Source organism: Cydia strobilella, chromosome 7 (assembly GCF_947568885.1).
Source record: "Cydia strobilella chromosome 7, ilCydStro3.1, whole genome shotgun sequence".
NCBI classification, from domain to species: domain Eukaryota; kingdom Metazoa; phylum Arthropoda; class Insecta; order Lepidoptera; family Tortricidae; genus Cydia; species Cydia strobilella.
Genome location: NC_086047.1, coordinates 17,844,071 through 17,864,645, shown reverse-complemented (window position 1 = coordinate 17,864,645; position 20,575 = coordinate 17,844,071).

The following is a 20,575-nucleotide window of genomic DNA, read 5'->3' as shown; positions in this document are numbered from 1 at the left end:
ATTTGCTGGTATTGAAAACCGTAAACGACAAAATGTCCAGAATTTAAACAAAACGATCAAACTTAACCATTGTGTGGCTAATTTTTACCCAGGAGCGAGTATGCTCAGGTTAAAACAGGGGCCAAACTCGCGGTACATTAAGACAGTTACCTAATTCCCTGCCTTGTGATTACGAACTTTTCGTGCAAAAAAATAAATTTAAACTTGGAATCCAGAATTCAGAAAGGCACAGTAATCTAAAATCTCTGATAATTGTTTAAATTGACGAGACTTTTTCCAAGGTAACTAGCTTAGGTTTTTGCAGGCTTAGTAATTATCTAATTATGTATGTTTACACGCTCCCCATTGTTCGGAAATCTTCGTAATTGCCCCTTTCCAAGTTTTGTTTGACAGTGAGCATTCTGTACGTAGTACTGGAGTTTTTTGACATAGGTATTTTTGTATTGCATAATGTTACTTGGCAGAAATGTCGTTTGGCAGAATTACCTTTCGCATACTGCTTTTGGCATAATTATTACTTATGCAGAATTTCCTTTTGCCTAAATAAGTGTTCAAATCTTAGGATTATTGTAAGGCTTCTATTGCCATTCATTTTCATTTAGGTATTTTTTTTCTTTTTCTCTTTTTTGTACGCATGTTTGTTTGCGTAGGTGCTAGTATTAATAATTTAAAATTGAATATTTTGTAACTACCTGTTAGTTCCTGTAATTGGCTTCCTGTTTTGATCTTGTTTTTATTGTAAGTTTATAGCTGTTGGTTCTCCTAAACATAAGTAAATATATAATATTATTTGACAGAAAACCCTAACCCACTTACAAAATTCTGCCAAACGAATATAATAATGCAAGTATATTTATGCGAAAGTTTTCTGCGATACGTGTTATACGAAGTGTATTTCTGACAAATAATATTCTGCCAGATGAGGGTAACCCAGTACAATAGCCCAGATGGCGCGTTATACGGACGACTACGGTTAGCCTAACAGTAGGCCATTTCGAACGTACACTGACATCAGAATGATGTTTGAATCATGTTATTTAGTTATTGTGCGTCTCGCCCGCGCCAATACCTACATGTACGGTTAAGTACGAGAGCGATAACTGAATGACATCAGTTAGATTTAATTCTGCCACCATCTACGGTCAAATTGGCCTGTAAGTCGCCTCTTTTACGGCCACTGAGTCCATATCACCCTTATTCTACCTACCCATCCAAAAATACCCGTGGCCCGTGAGTAATGTGATTCAAGACGTTTTTCTATTGCGAATGCAAACAAGTCCAGTGTAATCGTGGCCTTAGAATTGTGTTGACATTTTAATTACTATTTTGATTTTAACTAACATTTTTTAATGTTTTTTTTTTTATTAAATCAGATGTCCTGTTTTGCGTATAGGCTGACTGACAACCCTAGCGTAAACGTGAATTATAAAAAAATCGGCCAGGTGCGAGTCGGACTCGCGCACGAAGGGTTCCGTACCATTACGGAAAAAACGGCAAAAAAATCACGTTTGTTGTATGGGAGCCCCACTTAAATATTTATTTTATTCTGTTTTTAGTACTTGTTGTTACAGCGGCAACAGAAATACATCATCTGTGAAAATTTCAACTGTCTAGCTGTCACGGTTCATGAGATACAGCTTGGTGACAGACGGACAGACAGACAGACAGACAGTCAGTCAGATAGACAGTTAGACAGCGTATTGTTAGTATTAGGTCCCGTTTTTACCCTTTGGGTACGGAACCCTAAAAAGAGGTGGTGGTTTGAATAGACAGGATAAATAAATAGTTTGATACCTATAATACGCATTTGTCCAGTTCACCAAGTCGTTCGCCTCAGCAAGGTATTGGAATATGTCCAAAGACGTGACGACCCTAAACAGGCTTGAATAATTTTTTGCAGCTGATTTTATGGCCCTCCGACTTTCGCGCATCAGAACATTTTCACTTATTAAAAGTACCTCTTACTTTTTTCGAAAATCCATTTTTTTTTGTTTTTTCTACTCGGAATCACGAGAACTATCGATTTAAAAAGAAAAAAAACATGTCCCCAAAAAAAATCAGTTTTGTAACGCATTTTCACATACATTTTGTATGGACCGTTACAAAACTGACACCCAAAATTTGTATGAAACTGGGGACACTTTTTTTCTTTGTCTCATTCAAATAGTACTCGTGATTCTGAGTCTAAATAATCCAAAAGTTGATGGTTTTTCGAAAAAAAGTAAATGGTAGCATTTTTTCTGAAAACCCCCATCAACACCAACAGTTTCTGGGCGATAAAAATAATCTATTTCTTTACTATAAACTTAGCTAATGTGTATATTTTGCAGGAATGGCAAATACCAGTTAATGAATGAATTAATAATATTTATTTCAGGACAAGTCCCATATTAATGCGCAAAACAGTGGCAAACAGAATATAATTAAATCGCCATCGTGAGACATATTTCAAAATATTTATTAGTACGGTTTTTACTCACTATTATTTTTAGTCGCTTTTTGCGACATGTTTCGGATTCTTTGGGAATCCATCCTCAGGCACGAGTGTCCGCGGCGGTTGTACGTCACGACGTACCGCAGTGCACGCACTGCCCGCGCAAAAAGCGACTAAAAATAATAGTGAGTAAAAACCGTACTGATAAATATTTTGATAATTAAATCGCATTAAAATTTGCAAGACTTTTTTCTTTGATTAAAACGTTTATTGCAAAAAACATATGAAGTTCGAATCCGGGTAAGGGCATTTATTTGTGTGATGAACAGAAATATTTGTACCTGAGTCATGGGTGTTTTCTATGTAAGTATGTATTTATCTATATAAGTATGTATGTCGTCGCCTAGCAGCCATAGTACAAGCTTTGCTTAGTTTGGGGCTAGGTTGATCTGTGTAAGATGTCGCCTGATATTTATTTATTTATTCGCTGTCAACGGGTAAGCCTCGGTAGCTCAGTTGGTAGATTGGCGGGCTGGTACCTCAGAGTCGTGAGTTCGAGTGTCGCCCCAGACTGAGTGTTTCCACTTTTATTTCTAAGCCCTGATTTTCACTTCCTGCGTTGTTTACGTCGCATGGCCCCTGTCCAAAGTATCCATAATTAAGGTCAGCTATACTTTACGCAACAGCTTTATTTAAAGCTCTCAGAGGCGACGGGCAGCACACATATATCACATTAATACGTGTACAAAAAAAAACATATTTTTTACAATCTATTTTTTAATAAAATTTGTAGGAATCGAATAGACCCATTTGTACACAAATAATCAGTCTAAATAGTTTTATTTTACGAATAACTGTTCATTTTGAAGTTATAAAAAAAACTAAAATTTTGAAACTGCGGTCTTGTTTTTGTTTTATAATTTTCAAATATTAAAGATAAAAGATAAAGATGAAAGATAAATATTCGTGACGATCACATTTGAAACTGAGGTCTTGTTCTTGTTTTATAATTTTCAAATATTAAAGATAAAAGAAAGATGAAAGATATTTATTCGTGACCATCACAACACAAGTACGAACATGTACAGACAACAACAGCAAGAAAAAGAAGAAATCATCAAGTGTGCATCACGAAATGGACCCAACTCAGCATAATGCTAGCTATAAAGCCAGCGCTGGTCTTCCGTAGGGCCCATTCGGTGATGCCACGATAGATAACACACAAAGATACATATTAAAACATTACAAAATTATTGTTACTATAAATTAGTCATTTTCTAGAGATAAAAATCCAGTTAGATTTTGTTATAAAACTATCTACATGATTCACACATAAAACAAAATGCATAGCCTAAAGTCCCTAAACCATTGAAGGTAGGACTTTGAAGAAAATTATTCTTCAAATGTTACAGAGATCTTAAAAAAGATTTTTAAATTCAATCGTTACGGGGGTGCAAAATCGGTTCTTAATGACTTCTTCGCGGACGAACTGCTACCACTAAGTAGTTTACATTTCGCTCGCACTGATGTATTGGTGCGATCGAGAGGGACTGCGCTCAAATTCACGCCGTCCCTTGCTTAAATGGCAAATGTCAACTCATGGCAGCCGCATGGAAGTTGCTGGCGATTGCGAGAGTAGTTATATATTCGTTTAGACGTCTTATGATACCTTTAAAGGTATATAGTGTCCAAAAAGTTAAAGGGGCCCACTGATTACCAGTCCGCCGGACGATATCGGCCTGTCAGTTGTTCGGAACTGTCAAATTTTTGTTCTAACTGACAGGCGGACTGATAATCACTGGGCCTTTAGGGTTCAAAGGGTCGTTATGACTGTGGAATTCAGTCTGTAGGTATCATTTTCCTTCTCTTCCACAGGGACCGAAATAAATAAAAACAATGCCTTTAAACATTTCTTTTCCAACCATTATTTAAGTTTTGTCACAATCTTTTTCCTAAAAAATATTACAATATCCAATTTAAAAGATTACTCAAACCGAAACAATAATGCTTTATCCCCTAATTCCTCATAAAGAATGAAACTCACGTATTCTCCAACGAATTTCGTTTATTAAATGTATTAAAAATTCTACTTGACGCTCAATTTTCACCTACAGTAATGGACTGGCGAATACGGGTAGAATAAAAACGCAATTTAGGCGGAGTTCTCCGGGGCATGAATTTATTTTGCTTATTTCGGAGGCCCGAGTTAACACTGTCGCGCCGGAGATCAACCGGTTGAATACAAACATATTTACTTTCATGATTCTTTTCTGTATAAAGTCTTCGCACTAAGTACAAAAATTTACAAATGAATTCAATACGAAATGGCATTCTCTGACAATCATTTATTTGCCAAAACAGAAAAAAAACATATTGAATTTATTATAATAATCCTGGTCACGGCACCAAAATGTATAAGTTTATATATATTTGTCAGTTTTAATTTTTTTATACTTACCATTTTTATATTATATTTATATTAATCTAATTAATAATTAATGTCAATATAGGAGACAATTTAGAAGCGCTGGGGGCCTAGCTGTAAGAGTGTGCGACTGAATCCGGAGGTCGCGGGTTCAAACCCCGGCTCGTACCAATGAGTTTTTCGGAACTTATGTACAAAATATAATTTGATATTTACCGGTCGCTTTTCGGTGAAGTAAAACATCGTGAGGAAACCGGACTAATCCCAATAAGGCCTAGTTTCCCCTCTGGGTTGGAAGGTCAGATGGCATTCGCTTACGCAAAAACTAGGGCCTACGCCAATTCTTAGGATTAGTTGTCAAGCGGACCCCACACTCCCATGAGCCGTGGGAGACTTGTTTGGGTCAATATAGGAGACATGTTTGGGTCGACTTGGGTGTCCATTTTTAAGTCAAGTACTTCAGTCTTAGTTCGCACAGAGCAGCTGAGCAGGCCAATTTTGTTTTTTCAACTTGATATAGTTTTCATCGCATTGCAGTCACCTTGAGTCGTGTAAACAGGCATCTCACACGCACCAGTATATGCAATCTGATTGGTTCTGATAGTCAAGGTCGTTTTAAAATAATGTTAAATGCATATATATCACATAACAAAATATCGTCCCCCAGTTTGATACGAGCCAATTTACTTGAATGATCTTTTCTGTGTTATATTGAATTTATTTAGCAAGAATGAATAAATAACTAAAATAATAATTTGGGTGTCACTTTTTAAGGTAAGGGTCGTCCGTCTTGGTTCGTTCAAGGCAGGGCAGGGGCCTATTTCTCGAAAGGTAGTTATGAGATTAATTATGTTATTGGTTTATAAACTGTGGCCCATTTCGAACGGAAATGTCCTAATATTATTAGTATGTATCATTTCTTACAAAATAAATTCCGTATTTATATTATTTGGGTTTAAAAATATGTATATACTAATTGATAGTAATGATATTTGTTTAATACTGTTGGAAGGGCCCTGTAAAAAGAGCATTTACAATTTTTATGCGCTTTTAGACTTCTAATTTGTAGTTATCATCAAAAAAGTACCTACAACCTTCTAATCAAAATCGTTTCTCACAAAGCTTAACACTCAAACATTTATTTACACTGTGATCTCCTAACAACAAAACTTTGTTATCTCTGGGTGTTACTATAATTATCACCGTATTGGATTGAGCAAATTACATTACTTACTTCAGAGTTTTCGCCGATATCAGATCGCATGGTCCAAGTTGAAGTAAAATACCTTTCCTGGCCCGCTTCAGCCTAATTGACATTCACAAAAATGAGATAGAACAAAAAGCGCTGGCTTGATCCGTAAGCGTGCTTGACAAGTGCGTAGGCTTGACGAAATCTTTCAAATAAATTGACAGGGACATATCCCACGTTAACACCGCAGCAGTAACGCCGCAATAATAACTCGTTCGACTCGTTCCTGTACAGATATGATGGTCAAATGGCAGTGTTTGTCTCTTTTAATCGTACAGTAATAAAAAGTAATGCTATACGCCTATCAATTCTTTCAAATATACAGTGTTAAAAAGAGATGTTATACGCCTACCGATTGACTTGTTCCGTTTCGGAAACAAAAACGCAGTAAAACCCTAACTGAACCTTAACTTAAGGTTTTCGTTTGGCAAAATATTTCTTTTGATTTGCCCGGACACTCCCCAATGCCACTGTAAATGGATTATTCATTCGATTATAGGAGCAGTGGCGAAAGAATTCAATTTTGGATTCAGCGAAATGAAATTTCTGAAAGCTCCTTCTGTACAAAATAAATTTATAGCTTGAAAATAGGTTAGTGCTGGAACGAGTTAAGACTTTCAAGTGGTGTCCGCTTTTATTGTTTGATGAAAAACACAAAGAATTACCTTTTCTTCCTTATACAGGAATTCAAAGGAGGGATTTTATGCAATTGTCATCGTTCGTTTCTATCAATCCTGTTTTGTCAGATTATACTCTAAAGCGATGAATATGTAGGTTTTATAGTAATCAACTTTTACTAGTTACGGGGTCAGAACAGCTGTTTGTTGTTATTTTGGCGATTGATGTTTATGACACAGCCGATTTTTTTCGCGACTTCGGGGTTGGCCTTATTAGTAAATACTATGACACATCTCACACATCTTACACACTCAATCTAAGATTTGTTTATTACACACCTTGTGCTAATATTACCTAAATATACAAATACAAATCCTCTTTATTGCACAACCTCAGAATAAATGTGCATGGAAACACAAATAATACATGACGACAGAGGTAAACAACATGCGACCTATTATAACATTTAAAACTTTCGCGTTTTGAACACATCGAATTTATTTTGTTACCTTTATTTTGTTGTTTGTTTCAAAACGTCGGTAAATAAAGGTAACAAAATAAATTCGCGATAGACCCGATTGTAAATGTGATGTAATAATAGGCGACCTTCTCGCTCAAGAGCGATCTCTTCCAGACAACCTTGGTAGTGGAGAAATGAAACTCATAAATTAACCAATATATTGGCTATTACCAATATTACATAATTAATTTTCCTGCACTGTATTGCGTAATGATGGTTGTCAATTAATTAATTGAATTAACAAACCTTGTGTAATGGCTTGTAATCCTATTATATATATTATTGCTGTAATTGGTTTCGACTAATTTACAAACAATTGTATATTATAGCGGAATATTAATTTAATATAATTATATTAAGTCTCCGGCAAGCTCGGCCGAATTTCACCTTCCTATACAAAACGGAGTTCCGTTCTCATTTTAAAACTACGTGATGGATTGTAATAAAACTTTGCACATACAATGATATGACGTATAATGATATAAAATAATCGAAATAGAGCAAAAATAAGTTTTGCATGAAAAACATAAATTCGCTGAATGTTTTATTTTTCATCTGGAGGTCCTCGTTCCCTTCATACAATGTTTTTGTCGGGCAGAAACTTTTTACGGGATTTTGAGATTTCACCTTGTACTTACCTAAAATATGGTGAAGGGTTAAAACATCCTGTATTTCCCTGTAGCTTTTAGTTTTTATTACAGAATATAAATAAAATGCCTAGACATATACATAAAATCTGCTTCAAAGCATTCAATTGCATGCACAATTTTCAAACTATTCCGTTCAAAAACGAGCTTAGTACACTTTTCAAATTTAAGCCCGAAAACCCAGGACACGGCTGTTCTGTCACTCATTCAAATCGCGGCACTAACTTGGCACTAACGCGGAACTCACGCGACATTTCGTGGCATGTGGCACTACGTGGCACACCGATTAATTGATTGTGGCACGACAATGAACGTAAAATCGAAAGGTCGCCATTTTGCGCGATTTGTCTGCCGATTGACTTTTATGGGAGGTTGAAGTAAGTGGTTTACGATGGAAATTTTATGGAGATGAGATTCAATGTTGGGTGTAGGTAGTGAAATGATTATTTTTACTTCCTCTGCGAGTAATTGTAAAGGGTCAATAAATACTTTCTAGGCCTGCAGCTAGAGATAGTAGTATACAACGTGTAACAAAATAGTGATTAGGAATAGGTAAGTAGAAAAAAAATACTAAAAAAAATGTTATTTTCTATGGGTCGTCCAAGTCGGCCAACCCTCCATACAAAGGCCAACAATTTTTGCGTCAAAAATGTTTCTTCTAGTTTTTCATAATCAAAACACGACACCGAATATGCCCTTAAACGGATCCGGACTATTCTTGTTACAATTCAATTCAGTTTATTTATTTACAAAACAACAATTGCCCTCAATGGTTAGTAACAATTAAGATTAACAACTAAGTGTTAGTGGAACAAATACGGAAAGTGTCTAAAAATAACAGACAATAACAATAACTATTATCACCTAGTAGCGGTTATGACCCACACAAAATGCCGCATTATCGGTGTCGTATCGGCCCGCTACAGTACCCAGGGTGGGTGACACCTTGTATAACATCTATTTTAGTTTATTGGGTACTTTATTATATGGCACGACGCATACTTTTGCACCAGCACCAGGCATATAAATAAAGCTATTAGCTTTAAACCCTTTGACAGGACGGAGACAGTATTTAATTAGAAATTACCCTCCTTCGGACACTTGGCTAGCCTGTTACTATACACTGCTTATCTACTCAGAACAGCAATGGAATATACACACGATGGCTAAAAAATAAGTGCATGCCCGTTGCCAGGGAGGTTTTGGGATTATACTGAACAACTTTTACTATGGGACCAACCCCGAAATCGCGAAAAATTTTTTGGCTGTTTCATACATTTTGGCTGGTCTATTTTCTACGGGAGGGTAAAATTTTTTTCGCGATTTCGTGGTTGGTCCCATAGTAAAAGTTGCTCAATATAATCTCAAAACCTCCCTGGCAACGGGAATGCACTTATTTTTTAGCCATCCTGTATAGAGCTCTTAGTACATTTTTGACTTCAAAAAACGGTCCACATTGCTGATACTTTTCTAACAGTTATCCCTTCTCCATAAATATACTCCGCATGCAGCTTTGAACACTACCCAATACACAATTTGGTCACTTCAAAGTTTTGATGGGATAAACAAAAATTTTATATGTCAAACATCATCTCCTCTTCCTCCCTCTCCCTCTTTTCCGGACGCGAACTTGCGAACGGGAGATATGGATCTCCGTCGCAAGTTTCGCGCGGCGCGCCACATCTTTTGTTTCCTTCTAATTTTCTGACTTTACGCTCTAGAGGATACACCGCGCCCGCGTGAAATCGTCTTTTCATACAAACGTAGTCCTCATTTTCCTCTCTGGATTAACATTATTAATAAATATTTTGACACAGTTTGTTGTATATCAACCACAGCTATGCCCCTATTTTTGTTTTTTTTTTCGAATCTTCAATTATTATAAGAGTTAGGAGCAATCACTTTTATTTATGAAACATGTTTTTTCGTTCTTTTTAAACAAATGAAAAAATTAAATATTAAATAACTCACTTGTTTTAGTATTTAATGTTAGTATGTCTCACAACAGTTTAAATTCGAAACAAAAAATCTAAAAAAGTCAAACATAGCTATGTTTAATATACATCATAATATGTTAAAACATTTTCCATAATGTCAATATCCAGAGAGAAAATGAGGACTACGTTTGTATAAAGAAGCGGCCGCAGTGCATCCTCTTAAATCTTCTCCACAGCAGTGTACATTCGGGTACATGACGCTACATAGACCCTTATCAACCGGGACCCGGGCTGTAATATTTACTGGCCTAAACTTTAGGCCTCCACAACTTGACTCACCGCTAATTTTAAACAGTGTCAACTATGCCTACCTTCGTCTGACCGTAACGCTGCGTCTTATGTAAGCGAACAACAGCGGCGGGCCAACGGCGTTCGCGTTCGCAACGAGATCGCCCACGTAGGACACTTCTATAGGTATCAAAGGATTAATTCACCCCGCGCTTCGCGTTCGCGTGTTTTTCGCCTACGTAGTACGCTGCGTAGCGTAACTTACGCTACGCAGCGTACTACGTAGGCGCTGTAAATGCGATAGTAAATGTTTTCTTGGGAAACGTTCTTTTTATCGAAATGTTCCTTTAAATCGGTAGATAATTTCAAATCTCGTCAACTAAGCCAACCTTTACGGGGCTTTGTTATCCGAATATTCAGAGTTAATAACCTAATATAGGTAAGTATAATAAACATATCAGCACAATATATAACATATAAACTGAAATAGATGTCATATATTTAAAGAAAAAGTGACGAAGCCCTCCAGTGGTGAAGGCCGGATTCGAATCGGCGTCTTTAGCAATCCGGGCTAACGCCTAGAAAAAATATTTTTGGTTGACAGTAGGTACTAGCAAAGAGAATTTAAGAAGACATAGATAACTCACTCCATACATCATTTTTGTTACCAAAACGTATATTATGTTCGTATTCTACATCTAGCGTCAATAGATGTCGCGGCAAACGGAAAGTCTAATGCTCAACGATTTTCAGCTAATATTATAACCTGATTAACCAGAAATCTATTTTCAACTCCTGCTTATAATGTTAGTTATAAATTGTCGAGCAATACACTTTTCGTCAGTCGCGACACATGTGACATCTAGTGTCGAGTAGCAGTACCGAGAGTTCCGCTAATTGACGCTAGATGTAGACTACGAAAATAATAGTCTTTTTGTTAATAAAAGTGGAGTGAGCACTCTGTCTTCTTAATTCTCTTTGGTACTAGTAATAATTGCACTAGTAATAGTGTTAATTGGGAGAGGAGCGTTAGGGTCGGCAACGCGCATGTAACTCCTCTGGAGTTGCAGGCGTACATAGGCTACGGAGACTGCTTAACATCAGGCGGGCCGTATGCTTGTTTGCCACCGACGTAGTATAAAAAAAACCGACGGCCAACTCGAAGTGTACGGGTAGTAGAAGAGCTAAATGTCGAAATACAGAGTTACTCCTGAAACTCGGCAAGTTACTTCTAAAGTACACAAAATTGAAACCCGCCCAAAAGTTGACAGTGGCCGTATTCCATTGTTTAGTCCCGCATTTATTACGAGTTGAGAAAAGTTTGTAATTACCGCGCAATTAGGGTGAATTTAAAGCAGTTGGCGAACTTAAATCATTTTGGGGTAGTTTTGAAATTATGTTGGTCTCGGAATAGTGATAGTGAGATAAAGATAGTTTAAAGTAGGCATTATACAATGCGCTTATGAACTTCAAATAAAGCTACGCCAGTTCTAACGCTAATACACCTCTGCCTCGAGAATATTTAAATCCCCCCTCAATTGGAGGAGGGTATCCCAATATGGGACCGCCAACAAATTCGGCGGGACACATCTTTTCAAAACAATACATCTTGTAATTAACATGCATTACGAGTAAATAAGAAAAAAATACAATTTAAATTACTATAGAATTCATGCAATTACACACAGTAGGTGCTTTTTTTAAATAGAAATTTGATTTTAAAGTATATATGTACATCAAATCACAAATACGTAGTTCTGTGTAATGCGGCTGGTGTAGGCTAGATATTTGGACTGTACTGTTTTTTAGCATTTATTTTCACTTTAATGAAACAGTTTTCTTTATTCATTATTATACATACAGATAGAAATTATAGGCATATATTATAACGACTTTTTTTTTCGTGGATATAATTTTTATTTTTTACAATTACAATAATATGTTTCTCAGAATATTAAGATACTCGTGTATATATGTACATAATAAATCGCTTAACAATGGATTTAGCCATTAAAAAGGAAAAAAATGCATGGTTATTGAATCTACAAAAATCAAAAAAATAAATCGAACTCTTTACTAAAATATTATGACTAAACTAGTCCGTATTAAACTACATTTTAAAACTTTATATTATTTAACTATTTTTAAAAAGGTTTCTAAAAACAATCAATCATCTATTTTTTCATTATAAGCTAGATTTACTAAAAGTTTTGCGAAGTTTTGCGTACTGCCGGTAGGCCTCCAACGAGGTGGAGCGACGACCTGGTGAAGGTCGCGGGAATTCGGTGGATGCGAGCGGCACAGGATCGGTCGGAGTGGCGAGCCTTGGGGGAGGCCTATGTCCAGCAGTGGACGTCTATCGGCTGACATGATGATGATGATGATGACTAAAAGTTTTTAAGGTTAAGTGTCCCCGGCAAGCTCGGTTCTCCACACAAACGTAGTTACGCTCTCATTTTAAAACGACTAGCTAGATTGCTCTGAAACTTTGTACTCACAGTATGATAAGGTATATCTAGGTCTGTAATTCGTTTATGTAGCTTCAGATACAATAGTTAAAAAAATACAGCGAATTTCAGTTTTTCATACACAACTTGTTTTTGCTCTATTTCGTTTTCTTTATATACTAGAGCTATATAAACTAATTACAGACCTAGATATACCTCATGTTATTGTATGTGCAAAGCTTCATTACATTCCAACGCGTAGTTTTAAAATGAGAACGAAACTCCGTTTGTATAGGAAGGTGAAATTAAAAGCCATTTATTTAAAACTAGCTTTTGCCCGCGACTTCGTCTGCGTGGACTTAGTAACAGCAGCTAAAGTAAGTATAGCGCCTGGAAAAAAATCATAGCAATCAATCAATTTGAGCATATTATGCACCCAAATTAGCAGGCACTTTATTAATTATCTCAATTCCACCCCGCTTTTTACTTTCTTAAGGGATGATTTTCGGGATAAAAACTATCCTATGCCCTTCACAGGGACTCAAACTATCTCTATGCCAAATTTCATCTAAATCGATTCATCGGTTTAAGCGTGAGGGATCACACAGACAGAAAGACAGACAGACAGACTTTCGCATTTATAATATTAGTATAGATTTCATAAACTCTGGCCACAAGTTAAATATGTTAATTGACAAGGACAAAACTGAACTGCTTAACATAAACAACAACCTGCCAACTGGGTTGGCATTGAGTTTAATTGATAAGTTTCCTAAGCTTAAATTACGTAAAAGACAAGTTATAATGGAGACTGTCGGGCCAATTCGAACAATGATCTAGATAGATATCAACTAGATATCCACTTGATACCAATAAAATAAAAAATAGATATGAAACAGAAACGACAACGAGATATTTAGGAAGTCATGTCAAATTTGACATTTCCGCGATTCCGAATGTGCTGCAGGTCAAATTTTTTTTTTCATACATTATGCTTTTACGTAGGCGAAAAAGAGTGTACTTAAGAGTTTTCCGTCAGTTTTGGATGGAGTCTGCTCCTCCCTTGCAAGTATAATTTTGGTTTCGCGTAATTTTTTCATGGCATCTGTCCTTGATTAAAACATGTGAAAAATCAATATAAAAACTACAATTTAGCGTAAGCCACCTCTTAATGTACTTATATAGCGATAATCAAGCACAAAAATGCACCCACCATCAGAATCCCGCAGATATCATGTATAATTCCGTCTTTTCATCATTTTGTTTCCTTAGCTGTCTGTCAGTCAAATCATTGTCCTAACCTTAAATTGCATTAAGTTTTTAAATACTAACGAAATTATTGTTCAAAATTCTAAAATAAAAATGTGTACTAAAATAAATATGATATTTTCAGAACTCCCAAAACCGTTGTAAATAATAGCGACTCCAATTTGCGCCACAATATCGCGAGCGTGTTTTGAAATAATCATCCGTGTGTAATTTCTCCCAAACCCCACATTGCTGGGAAGTAAATTAAAAAGATACAACTCCGGTGAGAATTTAATCGAAACCCCGAGCAAAGAGTTGAAAACTCAGATATACAAGTACCCTCAGCATGAGGTTTACGTGGCTAACGCTAGCAAATGCGTCAACTCAAACGCAGCTAGTATCAATCTCAGTACGAATGAGATTGTGAGTTAGTTTACGCAGTCGCTAGCGAATATGTCGGTGTCAAACTCGTGGTAAGGATACAGGTTTCTAGGCAAGTGAAAATCTTGTATAGCAACGCCATTTGAAACTTTACCCTATTAATATTGTCTTCGGTTACCGCGATAGTTACTCATGAAATAAAACTATGAAAACGGATTATATCACCCGTTGACCACGAACGCTGTAAAGAGTTCGAAACGTCGGGATGTATTATAAATTCAATATACGCGATATAATCCGTTTTCATAGTTTTATTTCTTTACCCTATTAAGTTTCACAAATTTTTATTAATGGTATCAGTCGATCAGGTTTGTTTTGAGGATAAAATGTCTGTATGGGACCCATTGTCTTAAAGCAATACAAAAGTCACCAATGATGGTCAAAGTCTGGCACCCGCAATAACAAATTGGCATTTACATCGTGACATCAGCGTGTAACGTCGCTATTGCTTAGAAGCCGTGGAAAGCAAGGAAATTGACAAGTAATCGAATTACTATTTTATTTTTCCTATTTGGAAGTTTTTTGTTTTAACTGAAGTCTTGTATTTATTTATTATTTCCATATATTTTTTTAGTTTCCAATTTATTGTGATAAGTTGCTCATTTTCTATCTATTTAACTAGATTTACTTATAAAATTCAACATGTGGAAACAGCCCCATTCTTCTTCTCTTCTCTTCTTCATTTCCTGTTATCCCCTGCTGGAATGTAGGGCTCGAATCTTGTTCTTCCATTGACTTCGGTCTTGGGCAGCTTGAGTAACCTCCTCCCACCCCATCCCCAATACACCCAGCTCTTTCTCCACAGAACGCCGCCAAGTAGACAAACCCTATTGATATATTAAAAAGTTGGTGTGATTTTTTAACGTAAACACACCCACCGTGACCCTCAGGGCTCGGGTAAAGTGAGGGCGTCCACTAGCTGGCGCGGTTGCACGAAGCGGGTGATCGGGTTAGCGCAAAATAGTAGGTATAAGCAAAGATTGATATAACTCCGTAATAGATGGATACAGTCTAAGGAAAAAGCGTGCCTCGAAAATCAAAAAAATTTGATTCTCGTTCAGAGGGCGCTACTAGTTTTGGCCTACTGTCGTATAGATGGCGTTGACGGTTTCGTTTGTTATGTAACAATTTTAACGCATATCAGTGAAAGAACATGGGTCAAAATCATAAAAATAATTAATGCAAATAAATAAAATCATTTATCTATATTTAAATACATTTTATCGTATTTTTATAGATCTTCATTTTTAGTTTTAAAGTGTGTCGACAGATGGCAGTGAATTTACTGGGGTTACAAAATTTACTATGACAGTACCGCTCTAGTATAAGTTACTCTATGGTATAAGCAACACTAACGCAGCGTACTACGTAGGCGAACAACACGCGAACGCGATGCGGCGCGGGGTGAATCAATCCTTTGATACCTATAGAAGACAGAAGTGTCCTACATGGGCGATCTCGTTGCGAACGCGAACGCCGCGCACCGCGCCGCGAGTTGTTCGCGTACGAGACGACGCGTGCGACGGATTTTACCTACAATGGCACCCGCGTGCGTGCACCCGCGCCACCTAGCGGACGCTCTACAAGTAGTTTTAACGTAAAATCGCTACCTAATCTAAAGGTCACATCACACAAGGACGCCAATTCGAAAGTACACTTGACATGAAAATTATATCTAAATGATGTCGTGCAGTTATCATTTGCGCGGGCCAATTCCAACAAACACTTGACATCAAAACGATATCTGAATGATGTCGTTTATCATTTGCGCGTTCATTTCCCTCGGACTTGTCCGCGAGCGAGACGCACGGGCGAATGAGAACAAAATGACATCTTTTAGATTAGATATCATTTTGATGTCAAATGTAAGTTTGAATTGGCCTCCAGTTCTCCCAAGATTAAACTCGCGTAACCAATGGTACGCCAATGGTAACACAGGTGACCAATGGTTACACAGGGGATCGCTGCCACGTCATTTCCATTTAAAACGCTGACGATTTTCAGACGGATTACTATTCATTGGCCCGTCACGCTCGGCGTATCGTGAAACGAAACGGGACGGTAATTTAAGAATGAATTTTTAGCACTGGGGTTTTTGCTGGTTTGAACGCGGAACTTTATGTGTGGGAGTGAGATAAACTGATTTGATTCAAGCACGTCAAACTTCTGTTTTCGATTTAAATTATATTGAGGAACTATGCCTTTTTTTATTTGTTTGTTTTTAAAGTGTCATTAGAGTGAAATTGGACGTAAGATTACAATGAACTGAGGCGATGGAGAACAGAAACAGCAATTTTATTATGTTATACATACCCAGTATTAAAGGCGTTTTGACACGTCAAGATTGTTTACCCGTTTTCTAACGCTAAAATAAAGAAGCTATATACTATTGTTATAAAATCTGTCTATAATGCAAATACCTATTTGACCACAGATACCTTTAATATACCCCAATGTCCCAGATACAAAAATATTGCCCTCTAACAATATATCTAAAAACAATTTATCTAATTTTGACATAGGAAAATTGTGTTTTACTCGATTTACATTTCAGTCGTCGGTATGTGTAGTTTACACGATGAATTCAAAGTAATTAATTTATTTGTGAAACTAAAACTAATTTTACATTCGGCGGAACTTCCACCCGACTATTGTCTGAGACAAGCTTTAAATTCCTAAGATGTTGTTCTGATTGCAAGCGAGCTTTCCCTTTGGCGGAACCAGTGAAGTTATAGTATGAGTTTTCTCAAATGATTTTTACGCCTCACACTGTTAAACGAAATCCTTTGTTTCTTTTGTTCAGCGGTTACTAATGCTACCGCTGCTGACTGAACAGGAAAAAACTCGTTTAAAAAGAAATTTTACTTTCCTATTTATATGGTTGCATTTTATGTAACAGCTCATTCTCATGCCACACAGGCAGCCGATCGTCCTTCATTACCCAAACTCGTTATCTCAGAATGAGCTGTTACATACATTTGAACCTTAATTCTATCACGATAGTTGCTTTTTAACGACATGGTTGCTTTGGCACGCGACTAAAGCGCCTCTCCATAAAAGAAACAAAGGCTTTTGTTTAACAGATTAGGGCCTGAGGCCTAAAAATCATTTGAGAAAGTTCATATTATAATGTTCGCATGGCAACTGTCGCTGCAATACTGTTACGACGGCTGCTGCGCTGTTGACGCGGGAGCTGTCACTGTCGATTTCTCTGAGAAAATGAGTGACGTTCTTAAGCCCGTAGGTTCTTGATAACTACTTTTTTATTTTCTTATTATTGTTTCGGTGTTCTCTACATCTAACTGTGTCTAGCTAGGACCTAGAGGCCATAATAAACGTTACATATATTAATTTTATTATATTATTATTACCGCAAAATGGCTGAAATTTATTTATAACCTAAAATATTGTTTTGATCCCACGTGGATCCCACTTTATTATCGATATCGATGGATCTTTATTACCCAAAGATTGAATTGAGTTACGTACGACCTGCATTTAAAAAAAACTGTAATAAATACTGTTGAATATAAAGTTAAGTAAATATCGGCTTCTTAGCTGGCTTCAGAAGTGTTAAAAAATAGTGTTACGTAATGAATCTAGTATAACTGGATCGGTCATGAGTGGTGGGGGGAAATGGCCGAACGGGATAGTCTTATGTATCTTTCAGTAGGAGTAGCAAAGAAAACGCTGTTATGTTTGTCCTTGTCACAGTCTCACATTTTTTTTATATTCCCCACCGTAAATTTAGTATGGTTTATGGTGGGCTACAAATCTACCCGACCAATCATATTGTCGCATTGCGTATGTTTTGTCCCTCATGGGCGCACGCGTATAGCTCATCTACATATGTAATGCTAGGTATATGTTTTACGTATACGTACTAAACTTGAAAACGTACGTCGCATCAGTTGCTTGCAATTTTCAGAAGACAATAATATTATCTGTGAGGCGAATCTCGCCTTCTTAATAAACATTAGTAACGGGGAAGGGGTCATTTCACTGCCCGACTTGATTGGGTCCATTGTATTTACGATAATTAGGGGACAGTTTGGCACCAGACTAACGGCCGGTAATGTCAGTAGTTACGTTAACATAAGATCGCTAGAGCAATGATTTGTGTACAGAATTGATAACAGTAGGTACATGTAATCGTTCATATTGAAAATAACTTAAGGGGAAGCGTACCCGTTGTTTAAAAAATACTAACGTTAATAAACTCGATAGTCAGTTTTTTTTTCTGTAGTTAATCAGAAGAAAGTTTTTACATTTACTTGTAGATAGTATATATATTTCGATATACATAATCTACATTACATACATTATGAACTTTTTATCATACGCATATCTTATCCTACAAACTTATTCTCTTTACGTTCAAATTTTTAAATTGTAAGGGTAAATACGGGACCCTATTACTAAGATTCCAGTGTCCGTCTGTCTGTCACCAGCGGGCTTAGCACGGTAGCATTTTTATCGCCTATCACCATGCCTGTCACGTTCTAACAAGTATGTAAGTGCGAAAGTGACAGGCATAGTGACAGGTGATAAAAATGCAACCATGCTGACGCCGCTGGTTGTATCTCATGAACCGTGATAGCTAGACAGATGAAATTTTGATGATGTATTTCTGTTGCCGATATAACAACAAATACTAAAATGTCGGTGGGCGAGTCCGACTTGAACTTGTTTTGACCTCTAGTCAGATTTCTACAGTTATTGTAGTTCGTTGGTTTTGGGTGTATAGTTAACCTAGCCACAGAACAAGTAATAGTATTATTATACAGAACGGCCACGCACCGCCCCGCCCCGACTCGAATTACCTCGCCCCGCGACAGCAGATTGACGGCCGTTTGCCGGCCGCTCAGTACATTTTTTCAGCAATTTACTCACATTATGACGCATGACGCGTGTACAGACGTGCCGTTCACACATATAAACGCAAGTGATTTTTGATGTACAGCGTGTCCGCCCTGTGACATAGCTGTCAATTCTGTTAGGAAACTGTTAATTTCTTATACTGTGGCGAAGCATTGAGAACAGTTTCGATTAAATGAAGACCATTTGCATTCGACTGGATATTGGAGAAAACTAAATTAACTCATTTTGTATAATTTTGCAGTCGACAAAATTTATGTTATAGTTTTCCATTCAATTCCTCTAATATACAATTTTCATTATATTCGTAGGTACATTAGAAACTTTTGTGACTACGGATTTTTTTCGTATTTAAGTACAACTGAAAAGTACTTATGAAAATACATTTATAGAATAGAATAAAATACAGTCCTTTCGACGCTACGGTGAAACACATGTATTACAGTAAGCTGCATAGATAACTGACCCCCTACGTAGAAACTTGTTTGCAGGGCGGTCAGTTATCACATACATAGTGGCCCAAAAATATGGAAACAATTTTTTTTTTTCTTACTTCATCTTTTAAAAGATGTCATTGAAAATAAAAACTACAATCATTTTGAAACAAAAAAAGTTTTATCTTTAAAATATTCTCCGTTAGTTTTGATACGTGAACTCAAACGTTAATTAGTTAAAATTATCAACAATATGCTGCAGTAAATGTTTTTAATCACTTAAAAATAAGGCCACCTTCGAATTTAAACTGTTATGAGACATACTAACATTAAATAATTTCACGGTTTAGACTCACTTGTTTTAGTCACTCGCGCGACATGTTCCGAACCGACCCGACCTAGGCTCTCCGAAACATGTCGCGCGAGTGACTAAAACAAGTGAGTGTAAACCGTAAATTATTTAATTTTAAGGCCACCTTCATACTGGATTTCCTGAGCGACCGACTGCGTTCTGAAAGCATTAGGAATAGGTTACACTGAGCCGCTGAATTAAAGATGCCACACGTTCGCGCTGACTCGAATCGAGTACCTACTTTTAAATCTCATCTCAGCCTTGTTGGGTTAAGAGATTCGCGATGTCTACGTGCGGTTACTCGCATTATTAATAAGAGGGCGCTATTAAATATATTAATAACGGGTCACTCACGTATTTTAAGGCGAAAAACGCTCGACATGTTTCACTCCGTACCGAGGAGTATCATCAGGAGCTTGCGTTGACGGTGACGGATTTAAAATACGTGAGTGACCCGTTATTAATACGTTTAATATGTCTGTGTCTCACGGAAGTTTTGTTATTATAAAAGAGTGCTAACGCAATATTGTAGTTTTTATATTTAATTTGACATGTTTAATTCAAGGGCAAGCCATGAAAAAATTTACACAGAAACTAAACTAAATATTATTCGCAAGGGCAGATTGTAACCAACACCTTAATAAACAGTTTTTCTAC